The 15,536-nt window shown below is 43.5% G+C and overlaps 1 protein-coding gene across 1 annotated transcript in view; it reads right to left on the bottom strand.

Annotated features, from left to right (window-relative positions):
* The window catches only part of LOC309559936 (discoidin domain-containing receptor 2-like), a 206,857-nt gene that overhangs the window by 112,271 nt on the left and 79,050 nt on the right, over positions 1-15,536 (bottom strand). The window contains exon 2 of the mRNA XM_082263409.1: positions 1,089-1,189. The gene's annotated coding sequence lies outside the window, so the exon portion shown is untranslated. The remainder of the gene's footprint in view (positions 1-1,088; positions 1,190-15,536) is intronic.

Below are 15,536 nucleotides of genomic sequence, written 5' to 3'. Positions count from 1 at the left end.
GCCAATAGCGGGCGAGCGCGCGCCCGCTGAGGTGCGCGCCCGCCCCGGCTCGTTCCCTAACAAGTCAGTGCGTGTGACCAGCGGACCCGATGTCCGCCGGTCACTCGCGATCGTTCGCCGGGAAGGGAGAAACACTCCCCTGTGTAAAAATGGAGATCAGACGGTTCTACTATGTAGGACCGTTGATCTCTGTTTTTTACACTAGTAGCCATGTCCAATCACAGTTAGAAACACGCCCCTAGGACACATTTAACCCCTCCCTCTCCAATACAGTTAACCCCTTCCCTGCCAGTGTCATTTTTGCAGTAACAGTGCATATGTATAGCACTGATTACTGCAGTAATGTCACTGGTAACCCTAAAAGTGTCAAAAATGACAGTCAAGGGTGCGATCTGTCTGCTGCAATGTCGCAGTCCCGCAAAAAAAAAAAATCGCAGATCGCCGCCATTACTCGTTAAAAAAAAAACACCAGAAATGACAAAAATCTTTCCCTTTGTTAGTAAACGCGATAACTTTTGCGCAAACCAATCAAAATACGCTTTTTGCGATTTTTTTTTACCAAACATATGCAGCATAAAACAAATTGGCCGAAAATGTTAAAAAATTTAGATTTTTACATTTTTTTTGGGGAATTTCATATTAAAAAATATGAAAAATATTGTTATTTTTGCAAAATTTACGCTATTTTTTTGTTTATAGCGCATGATCAAAAAATCGCACAGGTGATCAAATACCACCAAAAGAAAGCTCTGTTTGTGGGAAAAAAAGGACGTCAAATTAGTTTAGGTACTGCGTCGCACGACCGGGCAATTGTCCGTTAATTCACGCAGAAAAAAATCGCAAAAAACCCCCTGGTCAGGAAGGGGGTAAAATCTTCCGGGGCTTAAGTGGTTAAAGAGTTGTTGTATGCACTAAACTCTTCTACAGACACAAATCACTTATTTTTAGCGCAATTGTATAGAGGTTCCCAACATTTGATTTGCTACCTATATACATTGCTGTGTAGCCAGAAAGCTCTGGGCCCCCTGCGCTTTTTAACCCATTGCAGTTGCGTGGTCTGCTGTGGTAATGGTTATGCCCCTACATACCTCACTGCTTGTTAGATCCTCATCTCTCAGTTAAGGAAAGGCTTGCCACAGATGCAGATCAGTCGCTCTTTGACCACTTTCTTCTTTACATATAGTGCCTCCTAAATAGAAAATTAGCATTTAATTTGCTGAATTACATGTATTGCATGCGTATATGCATTTAGTGCTGGGTAATTTGCATAAAAATATAGTAGAAGGAAAATAATGACCATACTTAAAAAAATATATATATATATACAGAGAGAGAGAGTGAGAGTATCTCACAAAAGTGAGTATACCCCTCACATTTTTGTAAATATTTTATTATATCTTTTCATGTGACAATGCTGAAGAAATGACACGTTGCTACAATGTAAAGTAGTGAGTGTACAGCTTTTATAACAGTGTAAATTTGCTGTCCCCTCAAAATAACTCAACACACAGCCATTAATGTCTAAACCACTGGCAACAAAAGTGAGTACACCCCTAAGTGAAAATGTCCAAATTGGGCCCAATTAACCATTTTCCCTCCCCGGTGTCATGTGAGTTGTTAGTGTTACAAGGTCTCAGGTGTGTTAAATTTGGTGTTATCGCTCTCACTCTCTCATACTGGTCACTGGAAGTTCAACATGGCACCTCATGGCAAAGAACTCTCTAAGGATCTGAAAAAAAGAATTGTTGCTCTACATAAAGATGGCCTAGGCTATAAAAAGATTGCCAAGACCCTGAAACTGAGCTGCAGCACGGTGGCCAAGACCATATAGCGTTTTAACAGGACAGGTTCCACTCAGAACAGACCTCGCCATGGTCCACCAAAGAAGTTGAGTGCACATGCTCAGCGTCATATCCAGAGATTTTCTTTGGGAAATAGACGTATGAGTGCTGCCAGCATTGCTGCAGAGGTTGAAGGGGTGGGGGGTCAGCCTGTCAGTGCTCAGACCATAAGCCGCACACTGCATCAAATTGGTCTGCATGGCTGTCGTTCCAGAAGGAAGCCTCTTCTAAAGATGATGTACAAGAAAGCCTGCAAACAGTTTGCTGAAGACAAACAGACTAAGGACATGGATTACTGGAGCCATGTCCTGTTGTCTGATGAGACAAAGATAAACTTATTTGGTTCAGATGGTGTCAAGCATGATGGCAACCAGGTAAGGACTACAAAGACAAGTGTGTCTTGCCTACAGTCAAGCATGGTGGTGGGAGTGTCATGGTCTGGGGCTACATGAGTGCTGCCGGGACTGGGGAGCTACAGTTCATTGACTGAACCATGAATGCCAACATGTACTGTGACATACTGAAGCAGAGCTTGAGCCCCTCCGTTTGGAGACTGGGCCTCAGGGCAGTATTCCAACATGATAACGACCCCAAACACACCTCCAAGACGACCTCTGCCTTGCTAAAGAAGCTGAGGGTAAAGGTGATGGACTGGTCAATCATGTCTCCAGACCTAAACCCTATTGAGCATCTGTGGGGCATCCTCAAACGGAAGGTGGAGGAGTGCAAGGTCTCTAACATTCACCAGCTCCGTGATGTCATCATGGAGGAGTGGAAGAGGACTCCAGTGGCAACCTGTGAAGCTCTGGTGAACTCCATGCCCAAGAGGGTTATGGCATTGCTGGAAAATAATGGTGGGCACACAAAATATTGACACCTTGGGCCCAATTTGGACGTTTTCACTTAGGGGTGTACTCACTTTTGTTGCCAGAGGTTTAGACATTAATGGCTGTGTGTTGAGTTATTTTGAGGGGACAGCAAATGTACACTGTTATACAAGCTGTACACTCACTACTTTACATTGTAGCAAAGTGTCATTTCTTCAGTGTGGTCACATGAAAAGATAGAATAAAATATTTTCAAAAATGTGTGGGGTGTACTCATTTTTGTGAGATACTGTATATACTTACTGGCCACTTTATTAGGTACACCTTGGACCCCCTTTTGCCTTCAGAACTGCCTTAATTTTTCGTAGCATAGATTCAAAAAGGTGTTGGAAAATTTTTTATGAGATTTTGGTCCATAGTGACATTATAACATCACGCAGTTGCTGCAGATTTTTTGGCTGCACATCCATGATGCGAATCTCCCGATCCATCACATCCCAAAGGTGCTCTATTGGATTGAGATCTGAGGAATGTGGAGGCCATTGGAGTACAGTGAACTAATTATCATGTTGAAGAAAGTAGTGGTGAGATGATTTGAGCTTTGTGACATGGTGCATTATCCTGCTGGAAGGAGCCATCAGAAGATGGGTGCACTGTAGTCATAAAGGGATGGACATGGTCAGCAACAATACTCAGGTAGGCTGTGGTGTTTAAATGATGCTCAATTGGTACTGAGGGGCCCAAAGTGTGCCAAGAAAATATCCCTCACAGCATTACACCACCACCACCAGCCTGAACCATTGATACAAGGCAGGATGGATCCATGCTTTCATGTTGTTTACGCCAAATTCTGACCCTACCATCTGAATGTCGCAGCTGAAATTGGGACTCATCAGACCAGGCAACGTTTATCCACTCTTCTATCATCCAATTTTGGTGAGCCTGTGTGAATTGTAGTCTCATTTTTCTGTTCTTAGCTGACAGGAGTGGCACCTGCTGTGGTCTTTTGCTGTAGCCCATCTGCTTCAAGGTTCGAAGTGTTGTGCATTCAGAGATGGTATTCTGCATACCTTGGTTGTAACGAGTGCTTATTTGAGTTACTGTTGCCTTTCTATCTTCTGGAACCAGTCTGTCCATTCTCCTCTGACCTCTGACATCAACAAGGCAATTTCCTCCACACAACTGTCGATCACTGGATATTTTCTCTTTTTGGGACCATTCTCTGTAAACCCGAGAGATGGTTGTTTGTGAAAATCCCAGTAGATCAGCAGTTTTTGAAATACTCAGACCAGTCTATCTGCCACCAACAACCATGCCACATTCAACGTCAACGTCACTTAAATCCCCTTTCTTCCCCATTCTGATGCTCGGTTTGAACTCCATTAAGTCGTCTTCACCACGTCTAAATGCCTAAATGCATTGAGTTGCTGCCATGTGATTGGCTGATTAGCAATTTGTGTTACCAAGCAATTGAACGGGTGTACCTAATAATGTGGCTGGTGAGTGTGTGTATATATATATATATATATATATATATATATATATAGATATATATATATTTATTATAAGCAAAATGAAAATATGCTTCTTAAAGGGAACCTGTAAGATGAAGGAGAATTACATTCTTATACCCAACTGTTGGCTGCAAGGTTCTTTCAGTGTTTGTGTGGCTTTGCTCTCGAACTCCAAAAATGGATCTGTCAGAATATGGCAGGGACATTAGACTGTAAGCTCCTTAGGCTATGAACTGATGTGAAAGGCTCATTGTCCTTTGTAAAATGCTGTGGGAAAAATCTCAATGCTTTGCATGGAAGTAGACATAATGTATAATTTAGAGACCTAAAAAACCCTGCGATCAGAAACTACAGGAAAATTAAAAAATGTTTGTCTATCGGTCATCTCTTTTTATTCAGTTTCTGTTGATAAGCAGAAGCTTTCTGTAAAACTTACAGAACAAGATAGAGCAGGAGGGAGGGAGCTGCGGGAAGGGGGAATGGGGGGGGGGGGGGGGGAGTGCTGCGATATCAGGATCCAATTACCCTCCGGGGAGTGGGTGGGTGTAAGGAGTGGGCTTCAATGGGGTCACAGGTTTACAGCATGCAGTATTACATTCTGATGATCAGAATAAATTGTAAACTTAACTCCTTAGGAAATGTCAAAGAACATTTCTTGGAATATTGTTTAAGGAACAATCTTTTTTTTATTTATTTTTTTAGGTAACCTGTTTTTAAAATGTATTTAGGAGAAGTGCTTGCTGAGTGCAACTTTCAAAGCTCAAGGCCTGGCAAGCCTCTAAATACACACTTATATTAATGAGAGCTCATTCACCTACCAAAGGTTTTTTAATGCTCTTCAGCCAGTTTGTGCTCCAAGCATCCCAGTCACAAAAGTTCCTAGCCCACAGTGCAAAGGCAGCAGCACTGCTTGTTCAAGAACACACCCCTAGCCTGCCGATTGGGCAATGAAGGAGCAGAAACACATTGATGAAGTCATTCCTCTGCCCACTCTGCCATATAGGAACATTCTGATACTGATGAATGCTTTCCAGGTCAAATCTGGGACCAAATCTGGTGGGTCCAATCTCGGCCAGTTCAGCAGGCATCGGCCGAAATTTTACTCAACTATCAGCAGGCTCGTTGTACTGAAGACAGTCCATTGATGGGCTTCAGTACAACCGGCCTGTCAGATTTTTTTTTTTGCATTTGACCATCATGATCAAGCCGGAATTAAGATCGCAGGGAGAAATATCAACAACCTGAAATATGTGGATGATACCACAATAATGGCAGAAAGTGAAGAAGCACTAAAGAGTCTCTTAATGAAGGTGAAAGAGGAGAGCGCAAAAGCTGGCCTGAAATTGAACATTAAGGAAACTAAGATTATGGCAACCGGTCCCATCACTCCTTGGCAAATAGAAGGAGAAGAAATGAAAACAGTGACATATTTTATCTTCCTAGGCTCCAAGATCATGGCAGACAGTGACTGTAGCCATGAAATTAAGAGACGCTTGCCTCTTGGGAGTAAAGCAATGGCAAACCTAAACAACATTATAAAGAGCAGAGACATCACCCTACCAACAAAGTGCTGTACAGTCAAAGCAATGGTATTCCCAGTAGTAACCTTTGGCTGTCAAAGTTGGACCATAAGGAAGGCTGAATGCCAAAGAATTGATGCTTTTGAACTATGGTGTTGGAGAAGACTCTTGAAAGTCTCTGGCGCGCTATAGTTCAAGGGGTCACAAAGAATAGGACTTGACTAAACCACTAAGCAACAACAACAATCATGATTATTGTTTTCTGCTGGAAGGGATGGCTCTGCTCCGGTGTTCCGTGAAAAAAACCATACCCATAAAAATTCCATACCCTCGTCACTTCTGGTGCACCTACGTAAGCACCTACGTCAGTGAACAGCTGAGGAGCTTACTAGTGCGCATGCTCGGAGGGTATGGAATGTTCACGGTAGTGTGTGTAACGTTACATCGCATCAGCTGTTGCGGCGGTTACATTAAAACATCTCCGCTGCAACATGAATCATCTCCACTCCTACCCCTGTCACTTCCCTGATCTCGGCTACTAAATGTAAAAGCAGATCACGGAGCCGAGATCTCCGTCATTTAGATTTCATATACCCGCCGCCGCTTTTACATTTACTAGCCGAGATCAGGGAAGTGACAGGGTTAGGAGCGGAGATGACTCATGTTGCAGCCGAGCTGTTTTAATGTAAGAGCTGAGGCGGTGTAACGTTACACACACTACCGTGAAAATTCCATACCCTCTGAGCATGCGCACTAGTGAGCTCCTCAGCTGTTCCATTACGTTTCTGACAGGAAGTGACGTGGGTATGTAATTTTCACGAGGTATGGTTTTCTCACGTTACACCGGCAGAAACCAATAGCGCTGGGGGAGGAAGTCAGTGTTGATGGAGGAATCAAGCAATTTTCTTCCATCCACCCAAGGTGGAAAGAAAGAAAGAAAATGGTGTAATCTACGGCTTGTTTAAAGCTAATATAATTTTTCAATTTTTTAGACAAATTAATCTGAAAATGGTGATGCCACAATAGGATGACATAACTAAAATTAAAAATCAAATGTACCACTGTCAAATACTATAAATTGATAAGTGAATAAGTCAACTAATATTAAAAAAGCATATTATGCTCAAAATGTAGGATATAATTTTAATCAATAAGCATATTAATATATGTATAGGCAGTTTTGAGTAGCGTTGGGAAGGATCATCAGACAAAAACCACATCGCTCAGAACAGTGGAGACATCAGGTAAATGGAAACATCCATCAGGTGCACAGGCTGCGGTGATCTCTCCAAACACCATAGGACACAATACCAAGCAAAAGACAGCCGGCAACTCTGGGAGTTGGAAAGGATTAGAACCCATGCAAAGTTTTTATTGCTGCCTGTGCCCCCATCAGAGGGATTCACTCTCTCTATCTGTTCTGGTGACCATTGTCATAGTGACAGAATGAGATGGGAAATCCCAAATTTTACAGTTGTTACCACATCAGGAGGGAGAAGAAATCTTTCAATGGGGACACCCATTTTGGTAACAACTGTCCAAGAGGTTTCCTCTAACTTTCTGTTGAGTCCTTAGGAAAGGGAGTGAAAGGGAATTCCCACTAGTACACACACTGCAAAAAAATAAATTGACATGAGTTGTCACCCTTGCCTATGATATCCAAAACTAGTAAAAAAAAAAAAAAACGTTTTGGCTATAGATATAATTAAAGCTGAGCTCCAGGCTCCTACAGAAAAAAATACAAATACTGTAGCTGCTGACTTTTAATATTAGGACACTTACCTGTCCAGGAATCCAGTGGTGTCCTTACCCCAGCCAATTTTTCAATTGGCTCACGGGTTCTGCCGCCGCCATCTTAGCTAAGGGAAACTGGCTTAGCAGCTTCACAGCTGGTTCCCTACTGCACTGCACTTTGTGAATGGCCTGGCGGGGGGGGGGTTACTTCCAGCAGACTTTGCTGCGGTCAAAACTAGGTACCCGCTCCCCCTCTCCCCCTTCCCCCAAAAGGTGCCAAATGTGGCAGCGTAGGGGGGTAGGAGACAGACAATCAGAGCTTCCCCTTTTGGGTAGAGCTCCACTTTAATCTGCTAACAGACAAAACAGACTGTATGTATGGCAAGGAAATAAAAACCAATAATGCATTGAAAACTAGCTTCTCTAATTAAAGCGGAGTTCCGGCCACAAAATCGACCTAATCGATTTTGTGGCCATCCGCTTGCTCTTCTTCACCTGAAAAAGAATTGGATAGTTAGGATTATTTTTTTTTACTTGCCTTGTAATTGTAGATAGAAATACTCACCTATTTTCCACTTCCTCCCTCTGTGGCCGCGGTCCGCGCCGTCACTTCTGGTTTGCAATGATTCCTGGGAGCTGAACGTCATCGCTTCCAGGAATCAATGCAACGGCACCGGCCCCACTCGTCACTTCCGGGGCGACGCCGCATTCCCTGCTAAACAGCTTCTGGGCATGCCCAGAAGCTGTGGAGGAAAGCGGCGCCACACCGGAAGTGACGAGAGGGACCGGTGCAGGCGCATTCTGGGAGAAGAAGACACGGAGGAGAACACAGAAGAGGATCGCGCCGGCTTCAGCTGCCCACACCTGAGATGGCAACGCTGTGGAAGAAATTTTATAAGTGAGTATTTCTTCTTGCAGGTAAGTGCAAACCGGGACAGATCAGAGGCTAGCCATTGTGGAATGTACTAGCCCTGACTGTCCCGGGGGTATGTTTATTTAAAAAATGTTTTTGTGGCCGGAACTCCGCTTTAATAAGGAATCTGCCCATCATAATTCTAAAGAATTGTTAGAGAAAACAGTGATACGAGTGGATCTGTAATAGATGGATTTACTGTAATAAAAAAGGAGAAACATCTAGTCAAAGTTTAGAAAGGATGAAAGTGTGTTTAGGCTTATTCTTGGGAAGATGGAAACACTTCCCAAGAAGAGAGGATCAAGAGCACTGGGCGTTGGGGCATGTGCCCCGGGTGCCAGGACCTAGCACAGGCCCGGTGCAGGGTTTAGTAATGAACCGTATACCATTCCACAGTCTAAATATTCGGCATGGCAGCGAGACGTATCGGAGATGCCAGGCTCTCTGCGAGCTTTGGAAACTCGTGGCTGGGGAATAACGTCATCTCATTTCAGCTGTCAAAATAGTTCTGAATATGGGTTAGTATTGTGTTACACCATTACATCAGTTTCCATGCGAGTCACAGACGTTAATTGCTGGGGGAGCCTTTGGCAGATTAGGACGGGGGGCTTCATTCATTGCCTCAGTTCAAGGAAATCCCATTGAAACAGGAATAAAAGATTGAAATCACAACGGCCATGGTTTGCCAGTAAAATATTTTCTTTACTGTGTGGGTCTATTCGTTTCCTCTGTGCCATATGGCTGCAGTAATCCTTGTACTGGGGGTACTGGGTGAAGAAGTTTACAAGGCACTGGGCCACATTCTACTAGTCTATCTCAGCAGGACAATTCACTACAGCATCAGTTAAGGACTTGAAGCCACTTGTAATGTTCCCTGTAAATGTTTCATGAAATGCTCATGTGCAATAAGTCAATTGGCTCAATCTATTCTTTCTGTGCCAGCATCAGAGGCACACCCTGAGCTATACTCTTTAAGGCCTGAATGTACTAGGCCTTGCCCTAAAAACTCAGACTCACTTTCTAGAAGCTGAAATTATAATTCTACAGACACTAAGTTGTAATTTCCTGTTCAAAAGTTCCTTAATGTTGTAATGGCTAATGGGGGAAAATTGACGATTGATTTGAGAAAATTTGAAGGAGCAGGATGGACATTCTCGAACCAAAGTCGATCTTTGAATGTGATTTTCATTTGGGAAAAACATTGTGATGCGTATGGTCTAGACCAGGGGTCTCAAACTGGCGGCCCTCCAGCTGTTGCGGAACTACAGGTCACATCATGCCTCTGCCTATAGGAGTCATGCTTGTAATTGTCAGCCTCGCAATGCCTTATGGGAATTGTAGTTCTGCAACAGCTGGAGGGCCATCAGTTTGAGACCCCTGGTCTAGGCACAAAAGAAACCCCAATTAATATGTTTGGAATTCTAGCAGGCCTGGAAGAAATTTAAGGAGCTTTCAAATTAAATTAGTTGACTCAACGATGGCAAGATGAAATGCTTTGACAAACAATTTTTCACAATTTCTGTACAAAGATTTGAATGAAATTTTACTAGTATATGATCAGCTTAGCCACTTGACGACCAGCGAATTATCGGTCGATATACTGGGATGATGCAGGCATCAGGCACCTGGTTCCATTTTATTTTCGTTTTGTAAAAGCAATCCTTGCAGCTAACTAGCCACTGGATTTCTTTTACAGGCAGCGGGAGGGGACAACCCCCCGGCCACCTTCTGCAGGTTCATCAGGCTGTCCCATCCCACCAGGAGACCTGATCGACCAGCTGGTGCTTCCACCGGCTAATCATAGAGACAAACAAAGACCGCAACTGCTTTGTTCGTCTCTGTGATATAGGGAACTGGAAACAATGGTCTTACATCACTTCTGGTTTACCCAGATGTAAACAGCACCATTTTTAAGAAATGAAAAGCATTTTATCACCCTTGATGTGATCAAATGCTTTTAAGGGCAAAGGAGGCATCTGGAATCTTATAGACCCCAGATCCCTCCGTAAATCACATGCCTATTGCTGTCACAAGGTATGTTTACATTTCTTTTGACAGCAATCAAAGTATTAGGCCCCTTTCACACATACGGTCCGATCAGATCCGCCTGTCAGTTTTTCAGGCGGACCTGATCGGATGCCCTATGCATCTCTAAGGGGCAGCGCATGTCAGCGGAGACATGTCCGCTGACACCCGCTGCCATCCGATCTGATCCTGTCGGTCAAATCCGGACGGATGGAGACCCTATTTCCATCCGTCTGGCGGATCGGGTGAGAACGCACAGGCGGTCCATTCTCATCCGATTCCCCCATAAAGGACAGTGGGGATCTGACACCTCCATCTCCGCACACAGAGCGGAGACGGAGCTGTCATCTGCCTGCTCAGCGGAGATCGGCGGATCGATCCCCCGCTGAGCAGAACGGAGTCCGTCGGCGGAACGGACAGGTGTGAAAGGACCCTTAAAAAAAGAAAGCAACAGTTTAAAAATAAAATAAATAAATACATTTTAAAAAGTGTAAAGTGCTCCTGTCTCCCCCATGCTCACGCACAAAGGTGAACGCACGCGTCAGACAAGCACCCACGCAAACATCAATCATCACCATACGTCAGATCATGTATGTGTAAATCTAAAGTGGTAACCTCTAAAGGCTTTTAAAGCGTCACCTATGGATAGTAAAATGTACATTGTTTGTCCTCATTGCACAGGCATGCACAATTATAAAGCATGACATGTTTGGCATCTATTTACGCAATGTAACATCATATTTTATATTTTACCAAAAAATAGTGTTATGTATTCTGCATTCAAAAAAGTGAAATTGTGTAAAAAGTGTAAAAATTACAATTAAAAAACCACTGCGCAAATACCGCGTGACAAAAATTGCAACACACACCAATTTATTCATTTGAGTCTCTGCATTTCAAGGGAGATAATCGCATAATAGTTTGCATCCTAAACCTCCTGCAAAAAGGTGCCATACCCCAATAATGATAAAGATGTAATTAATAGAGTGATGATGTTGAGCAAGCAATATAACACCATAGTACTATTATTTGCTCAGATGAATATCAAATGTATACAGTATATACCTTTTTAACAGTGTGCCCTTTAGAACAAATTTCTGCCTTGTCAAAATTGTTCTGCTTGCTCTCCTCCTGTACTATCTGTAGCAGTGCTTTGCTTCTGGTTGCTCAGGCCAGTGTCCTCTGAGCCAATTGCAAGGCACTACCACCCCCTGTTTCCTTGGGCTCAAAGTCACAGTGACCTCCCAGGCCAGTTTTGGGTAGAATGGGGAAATCATAGAACCTCTGTCAAGTGTTACTGCTATCCAGAGCTCTGGTAGAGAGATTTTACCCCACTTTCTATTTTGTGGACAAAAACATTGGAAATACTGAAAGGCTTCTTCACAGTAAGAGCTGTGAAAATGTGGAATAGACTCCCTCAAAAAGTGGTTCTAGCCAGCTCAGTAGATTGTTTTAAAAAAGGCATGGATTCCTTCCTAGATACACATAATATAAGTGGATACTAATAATTATAGGTAAAGTTGATCCAGGGAATATCCGATTGCTTCTTGGGGATTCAGGAAGAAATGTTTTCCCTGCTGGAGCAAATAAGATCATGCTTTATTGTTTTTTTTTTTTTTTTTGCCTTCCTCTGGATCAACTGTGGGTTAAGATAGGTATATATATATATATATATATATATATATATATAGCACTGCCCCCGAAAGGACTGCTAGATATTCACTCTGCGGGTCCCCCTGGTTACCAGCACGCAGCTATAAGCAATGCAATTTTCTTACACACCTCTTGGCTCTATCTCTTCAATAATCAGTCCAGGGGTATTTGGTTGTTTTGTCGTTTATTTTGTGATGGGGATAGGAGAAGGAAAAAGTGGGATATTCCAAAATAACTAGTCACAGTATTTGAGGATTTCTATCTTCTCTACTTCATGTTTAGGTATGGAACAGACTGATTCTACCTGCCGCTTCAAATGAATAGGGATTAAGTCTCTTGTTTTCACCAAGATGACTTGGTGGACAATCTCTTATCTTATCTCATCTTCAGGACACTCTCCCTAGCATCCTCTTTCTGCTGACACCCATCCACTGACTATCCTATGAGCAGGGGTGGCCCCCCTCAGGTCAGGCCCCTTGACACAAGTCCCTGTACTCATGATACTGCAGCCAAAGGGTCTCCAGTGTCTCCCCTCTTAGTCAGCTTCCCTGGAACTCTGGGTTCAGCTCCTCTCAACAGCTCCTACGGCCCTCAGGACGACCTCCTGCGTCTGCATGGCACCTCTACAGAGGAGGAGGCAGCCTCCCCCCTCCCTCCAGGACTCCGCTCTCCAATGAAAGACTCCGAGCACATGTGCTCCTGGCTTTTATACAGTATCCCAGCATGCACTGAGGTGACCTTCCCTCTGCCAATCATCAGGACTGTATCAAAAGCCTATGCGCCCATTTGTTAGGTTTCCTCCCACTGTCCAACATGCCTCCCTATTGGACCACTATCCAGACAAAATTAATCGCATACTGAGCACAATGAGCAGACCTCACTAACAGATCCTGCTCTCTAGTAGGCAGAGAACAATATAGATTTACCTGCAGCCCCTCTGGTAAGCAGACAGAGAGCAAAACTATACTCTCTCAGTAGCAACTACCTAGGAGGGTGCTACATATATATAAATGTATTGGCTGGTCAGGGCAACACACCCTGCAAAAAAACAGATCCTTCAGATGCAAAGCAGGCAACAGAGATCACCCAAACTCCAATGTATAGAAAACAAAAAAAAGTCCAATCTGCAGCATCTTGTAGATTTAGTAAGAGAGTTACATACTCATCGGATTACAACAGTTTGGGATCTGTCAGTTTCCTTCATCAGGTATAACAAGTATACTGTATATATACAGTATCTCACAAAAGTGAGTACACCCCTCACATTTTTGTAAATATTTTATTATACCTTTTCATGTGACAACACTGAAGAAATGACACTTTGCTACAATGTAAAGTAGTGAGCGTAAAGATTGTATAACAGTGTAAATTTGCTGTCCCCTCAAAACAACTCAACACGCAGCCATTAATGTCTAAACCATTGGCAACAAAAGTGAGAACACCCCTAAGTGAAAATGTCAAAATTGGGTCTAATTAGCCATTTTTCCTCCCCGGCGTCATGTGACTCCTTAGTGTTACAAGGTATCAGATGTGAATGGGGAGCAGGTGTGTTAAATTTGGCGTTATCGCTCTCACTCTCTCATACTGGTCACTGGAAGTTCAACATGGCACCTCATGGCAAAGAACTCTCTCAGGATCTGAAGAAAAAAAAGTTGTTGCTCTACAGAAAGATGGCCTAGCCTATAAGAAGATTGCCAAGACTCTGAAACTGACCTGCAGCATGGTGGCCAAGACCATTCAGCTGTTTAACAGGACAGGTTCCACTCAGAACAGGCCTCACCTTGGTTGACTAAAGAAGTTGAGTGCACATGCTCAGCATCATATCCAGAGGTTGTCTTTGGGAAACAGACGTATGAGTGCTGCAAGCATTACTGCAGAGATTGAAGGGGTGGGGGGTCAGCCTGTCAGTGCTCAGACCATACACTTCATAAAGTTGGTCTGCATGGCTGTCCCAGAAGGAAGCCTCTTCTAAAGATGATGCACAAGAAAGCCCACAAACAGTTTACTGAAGAAAAGCGGACTAAGGACATGGATTACTGGAACCTTGTCCTGTGGTCTGAGGAGACCAAGATAAAACTATGTGGTTCAGATGGTGTCAAGTGTGTGTGGCGGCAACCATGTGAGGAGTACAAAGACAAGTGTGTCTTGCCTACAGTCAGGCATGGTGGTGGGAGAGTCATGGTCTGGGGCTGCATGAGTGCTGCAGGCACCGGGGAGCTACAGTTCATTGAGGGAACCATGAATGCAAACAAGTACTGTGACATACTGAATTTTAACATGATATTTTAACATGATAATAACCCCAAACACACCTCCAAGATGGCTACTGCCTTGCTAAAGAAGCCGAGGGTAAAGGTGATGGACTGGCCGAGCATGTCTCCAGACCTAAATCCTATGTGGGGCATCTTCAAACAGAAGGTGGAGGAGCGCAAGGTCTCTAACATCCACCAGCTCTGTGATGTCATCATGGAGGAGTGGAAGAGGACTCCAGTGGCAACCTGTGAAGCTCTGGTGAACTCCATGCCCAAGAGGGTTAAGGCAGTGCTGGAAAATAATGGTGGCCACACAAAATATTGACACTTTGGGCCCAATTAGGACAATTTCACTTAGGGGTGTACTCACTTTTGTTGCCAGAGGTTTAGACATTAATGGCTGTGTGTTGAGTTATTTTGAGGGGACAGCAAATTTACACTGTTATACAAGCTGTACACTCACTACTTTACATTGTAGCAAAGTGTCATTTCTTCAGTGTTGTCACATGAAAAGATAGAATAAAAAAAATATTTACAAAAATGTGAGGGGTGTACTCACTTTTTTCCCCTTCTTTTCCCTTCCCTTCTTTTGGTTGAACTAGATGGACTTGTGTTTTTTTTTTTTTTATTCCGCCAAACTATGTAACTATCTAACATCAGGTAATGGCACCAGCAGTAAGGCCCCATTCACACTAGTGCGACTTGTCCCGCGATTTTGGACCGCAAAATCGCATGACAAGTCGTTTTCCATTATTTTCAATGAGCCCCATTCATACCAGTGCGTTTTGAAGTCGCACCGACTTCAAAGTAGTTCCTGCACTACTTTGTCACGATTTTAATACGTTTTGAGGCATATAGCCTTGCCATTGCTTTCAAAATCGCGGCAAAATCGCGCCGCGAAATCGCGGCAAAATCGCGGTATAATTGCGTCGCATAAGTGTGAAAGGGGCCTTAAGCATGAGTTCTTCAGTGGATACACCGCAGGAAATCCATAATAGTCTTTGACATGTACATCAGGGGTTTATTCCCACTAGCTCCAAAACACTCAGTTCAGCACCTTAGGAGACTGCAGTGATCTCTAGAGTAGCAAACAAACAGGCTGCAGAGGGCACGATCTAAGTGTAGTAAACATAATTTATTGAATAAAAAGATCATTGGCAACTCACATGCATCAGAAGAATAAGTGCCTGTCAACAGTATCTCAATCTGGTGGTCTGCTGCGGAAACCAAGGTATCACAGATGCAGGGAAATGTGCA

Source organism: Pelophylax lessonae (genome assembly GCF_965119305.1).
Source record: "Pelophylax lessonae genome assembly, chromosome: 7".
Lineage (NCBI taxonomy): Eukaryota > Metazoa > Chordata > Amphibia > Anura > Ranidae > Pelophylax > Pelophylax lessonae.
This window is presented reverse-complemented; position numbering and strand designations above follow the sequence as displayed.